This window comes from Panicum virgatum, chromosome 6N (assembly GCF_016808335.1).
Source record: "Panicum virgatum strain AP13 chromosome 6N, P.virgatum_v5, whole genome shotgun sequence".
Classification (NCBI taxonomy): Eukaryota; Viridiplantae; Streptophyta; class Magnoliopsida; order Poales; family Poaceae; genus Panicum; species Panicum virgatum.
The window spans coordinates 38358832-38364190 of NC_053150.1; the positions used below are offsets into that span (position 1 = coordinate 38358832).

The window sequence follows — 5359 nt, forward strand, 5'->3', positions numbered from 1 at the left end:
CCAGTGCATCCCTCTACGATCCACCTTGCTGCTCCACCAGTAGTTGGAGGTAGCCGACGTGATCTTTTGACACGTTGAGGGGGCAAGAACAAAACAGCTCATTGAGTAGGTGGGAATAGCTTGCGCCACCGATTTGATCAGAGTTTCCCGAGCAGCACAACTCAGTTGCTTCTCTCCCCAGCCATTCATCAAGCCACGAATTTTAGTTGGGATAGCTTCAAAAGCTTCCTTAGTGCTCCTTCCAACTGCCGTGGGTAAGCCCAAATACTTCTCATTCAAGGCCTCACTCTGAATTCCCATCATCGGCTTGACAATCTCCTTGTCAGAATCACTGCAATTTGTACTAAAAAAGATAGCAGATTTGGATGTGTTCACCAATTGACCAGATCCCCTTTGGTACGCATGAAGAATATCCAGCAAACGTTGCCCACCCCTGGCCGAAGCCTGTGTGAAGAGCAAGCAGTCATCAGCAAAAAGGAGATGAGAAATCCAGGGAGAATGGACGCCCACCCGGACTCCTCATGCTAGAAATTGTGGACCACTATTCTTCAGCATGCTTGATAGTCCTTCTGCACACAACAGAAATAAGTAGGGCGATAAAGGATCACCCTGCCTGATACCACGGGTAGGAATGAATGCCGTTGACAGCTTCCCATTCACCTTTACACGAAATGAAACCGTTTCAACACACTTCATGACAAGCTGCACAAAACTTTCATGGAAACCCAACTTGAGCAAAATTGAGCGAAGATAAGCCCACTCCACTCTGTCGTAAGCTTTCGCCATGTCTAGCTTCACTGCACATGCACCAACCTTTCCTTTCTTGCATTTCAAGTAATGGATGCACTCATATGCAACGAGAACATTGTCCGTTATCAGTCTTCCAGGGACAAAAGCAGATTGCTCCTCAGAAATAATTTCATCCAGGACGAGCCTGAGCCTATTTGCAATGACCTTGGAGCAGATCTTGTATAACACATTACACAAAGAAATAGGTCTGAATTGTGTAAGTTCTTGGGGGTTTCTCACCTTTGGGATCAGTACAATGATAGTACTATTAACCACCGACGACATGTCCCCCCCCCCCCCCGTTCAGGAAGGACAGTACCGCATTCGAAATGTCGTTGCCAATCAGATCCCAATGACGCTGGTAAAAGCCGGCCGTGAATCCATTCGGACCCGGAGATTTGTTCGGATGCATCATAAATACCACTTTCTTGATCTCTTATGCAGAGAATTCAGTTGTGAGAGCATCATTCATCAACTCGGTTACTTTCCGCGGCACAAACTGTGTTACCAACTCAGGGGTCGTGTCCTCCTGAGCCAAGAACAAATTTTGATAGAATGCCGCTGCCATTTCCTCCAGCTCCTCCTGCACCTCACAAAACGAGCCATCAGCTCGTCGAAGTGCCAAAATTTTGTTTGACCTGGCCCTTTGCTTTGCCTTGGCTTGGAAGAAACCGGTGTTTCTGTCACCCTCATGCAACCATTGCACTCTGGAGCGCTGTTTTTCCATAGCTTCCTCCCGGGCTAAAACCTCTGCCAGCCGCGCCATGATTCGCCGCTCCTCCGGCGCCGGGCCATTCCCAATAGTTCAGCTTCGTATACTTTCCAACTGCCTTCTTAGGTTACGCAGCTCCCCCTTAACCGAGCCAAACTCCTCTCTGTCCCACCGGATCAAAGTGGACTGCATGAACCCCAATTCTGCATTCACCTCGGCCAGACTCGTGCAGCCCCCATTCCACACAGCAGCTACTGTGTCATTGTAAAGGTGGTGGCGTTGCCACATATTTTCATATCGGAATGGTTTGCCACCTCCACTACCTCGAATAGCTCCCGTACGCCTAATATGCACATATAGTGTGCAATGATCCAATTCAGATGTTTGAACATGGGTGATAGAGGATTCACCAAACAGCTCCAGCCATGCATCGTCAGCCAGCCCGCGATCCAGTCTGACTTTGATATTCCGGAGCCCCTCCCTCTGGTTATCCCAAGTATATGGCAGACCTCTATAACCCAAATCTGAAAAGCCACAGTACTGCACCGCTTCTCAAAAACCATCCAGGCACCACTCCTCACGATCATTACCTCCCATTTGCTCCTCCACGTGTAGTATTTCATTGAAGTCACCCACACAAAGCCAAGGGAGATTCGCCTGATTTCTCAAGAAGCGCATCACACGCCAAGATTCCCTCCTCCTTGCTCTAGCTGGTTCACCATAGAAACCAGTAAAACGCCACATTCTCCCATCCTCCTCTGACACCCACACATCAATGTGGTATTTTCAGTAGGACTTGAGATCTACCGTTATTCCATTTTTCCACAAAAGAACTAGGCCTCCACTGAGCCCAACAGAACTCACTCCTACCGCATTTTGAAAACCCAAGCGCCATTTCAGATCCTCCGAACGTTGGAGGTGCATTTTCGTCTCCGACAGGAAGAGTATCGAGGGATTGTATGACTCTGCTAAGCAGCGGATTTCATGAACTGTCGCAGCCTCCCCACAACCACGATAGTTCAGGCTTAGGAGACTCATTGTGCCCGGGGAGACCAGGCTCAACCTACTGCACCGAAACATCGCGCTCTTCAGGAAGATCATGCCGGCGCTGGCGGAGCACTCGCCGGACGCCATCCTACTGATCGTCTCCATCCCCGTCGACATCCTCACCTATGTGGCATGGAAGCTGTCGGCCTTCCCGGTCAACCGCGTCATCGGATCCGGCACCAACCTTGACTTGTCCAGGTTCGGGTTCCTCCTCGCCGAGCACCTCGACGTCAATGCGTAGGACGTGCAGGCTTACATGGTGGGGGAGCATGGCCAGTGGCGGAGCTAGCCCGAACACCTAGGGGGGCTCATTCCTCTTCCTCCCTCTTCTTCTTCCTCCTTTCCCTTCTCTCCTCCTCCTCCTTCCTCTTTGCCTCCAATGTAGTTCTTGGGGGTAGGCGGGCTTGAGCCCCCCCAGCCCCCACGCTGGCTCCGTCCTTGAGCACAGCGACAACTCCGTGGCCATCTGGTCGACGGTGAGCGTGGCGGGGATGCCGGTGCTCAAGTCGCTGCAGGAGAGCCACAGCAGCTTCGACGAGGAGGCCATGGAGGGCATCCGGCGCCCCGTGGTGAACAGTGCCTACGAGGTGATCAATCTCAAGGGCTACACCTCCTGGGACATCGGCTACTCGGTGGCCAACCTCGTGGCCTCCATCCTCCGCGATCAGCGCCGCATCCACCCGGTCTCGGTCCTCGCCACCGACTTCCACGGCATAGCGGGCGACCACGAGGTGTTCCTCAGCCTCCCCGCCAGGCTTGGTCGTGGCGGCGTCCTGGGCGTCGCCGACATGGAGCTCATCGAGGAGGAGGCCGCCAGGCTCAGGCACTCGGCCAAGACGCTGTGGGAGAACAGCCAGCTCCTGGGGCTCTAGTGGTGCTATTACTAGTGTAAGCATCTAGGCCCTCTAGGTATGTTACGGTGATTAATGACAATTATTATTGTGACTAATGAGTTTGTGCAGCTTAATAAATCATTACCGCTCATTTGGTCATATGTCAAAAGAGGCCCCTCAATTTCGTTATTCAAAAAGGCGATCTCGGTATTCAACTCAAATATATATCAAGACTAAGGATCTTTCTAGTCCTAAGTGTCGTAAGGTTGAGAAGGACACTTAGGTTAGTATAGGTTTTATAGTTTTGTAGTGATCGCACTATTAAGAGGGGTTAAGGCCAAGTAACTTGAGCATGGACATGGTCAAATCAAAAATGGATGCACACTATGGTCACTCAGGTTCCTAGAAGTTCAAATAAGTGGTTTTCAACTTATATCTCAAGAATATTTGGATTTCATTCAAGACTCAAATCAGAAAAGACAAAATCAGAAAAAGTCTTTAACACCAGTTTAACCGACGCTTCCATTTTTCTATACGTCGGTTAAACGAAGTCAGCAGAGTCTGGACAAGTCAATACACCGGTTAAACCGACGTGTTTGAATTTAATGTCGGTGCATTAGTCCAGAGTTGGTTTTTCTAGGGTATTTCAAGTTCTATACACCGGTTAAACCGACGCTGTTTGAAATCAAACGTCGGTGCAATTGACCAGTGAGATGGTTTTTCCAAGGATTTCAGAAGTTGTACTCACCGGTTAAACCGACGATAGATTTGAGTTGACGTCGGTGCAGTTGTCCAGAGACTTGTTTTTTTCAGTTGATCAGTGGACAACTACACTCACCGGTTAAACCGATGATATGTCGGTTAATCTGCCCAAGTTGTAACGACTAGTTTTCAGAAGGGGCAGTTTACATTCATCGGTTAAACCGACGCAGACTATTGGAGGATCGTCGGATTAACCGGCGCTACGCAGTTTTCTGGCAGCTTTTCTCCAACGGCTCTATTCGTGTGAGCTGCCTATATATACTCCTCCAATGGGTCATTTTGCTCACTCTTGACACCAGGCAACATTCATACACTCATATATTGTTGAGAGCCACCTTGAGTTTCATCTTCCACATATTGTTCATTCAATCAATCAAGAAGCAAGACTAAGGACTTGAGTAGAGAGAAGCTTGTGTGCATCCGTTCTTGGTGATCGGTTCTTGCTCAAGTGAAGGCCCTAGCTTGTTACTCTTGGTGATTGGCAGCACCTAGGCGATCTTGGTGATTGAAGGTGTTTCTTTCGGAGCTTGCCAACGATTGTGGGAGCCCGAAGAAGTTTGTACGTGGCTTGAGCTCCACCACGCCGGGATGGTGAACGGAGACTCTTAGTGAGCGCCCTCGTTTCGGTGACTTGGGAGGTGACAAGACTCTTAGTGAGTGTCACAACGTGGATTAGGGGTGTGTGCCAACACATCGACACCACGGGAAAAAATCCGGTTGTCTCTTGCCCACTCTTTACTTTCATGCAATTATTCATGTGCTTGACCTTAGAGATCATAGCTTAGCTCTACCTTGCTTAGTTTCATATCTAGTTGTATCTTTGTAAGCTTGTGTAGTTTGCTTAGCTAGCCGATTGGTGAATTGAGCCTTACTAGTATTGCATAGGTTAAGGTTGCTTTACCTTGTTTTAGAAATTTGAAAAAGGCCCAATTCACCCCCGCCCCTCTTGGTCCATCGATCCTTATAATTGGTATCAAAGCCTCGTTGCTCATTTGGATCATTAGGCTTCACTGCCTAGAGCTATGGCCAAGATGGGAGGTTCGCCGCCTCACTTCGAGGGCAAGAACTTTGCCTATTAGAAAGTTCGTATGGCCGTATACCTTGATGCGATTGCCCCGAAGTGTGGTTGGCAACAAAGACTGGGTTCACCGGAACTCCCACCTTGGAGCAATTAAAATGGAATGCTAAGGCTAGAAATGCAATTTTCGAAGCCATT

The 5359-nt window shown here is 49.2% G+C and overlaps 1 pseudogene; it reads left to right on the forward strand.

Annotated features, from left to right (window-relative positions):
• The first annotated feature begins 1891 nt into the window (after window positions 1-1891).
• On the forward strand, window positions 1892-3420 carry LOC120678143 (annotated as a pseudogene).
• The last annotated feature ends 1939 nt before the right edge of the window (window positions 3421-5359 follow it).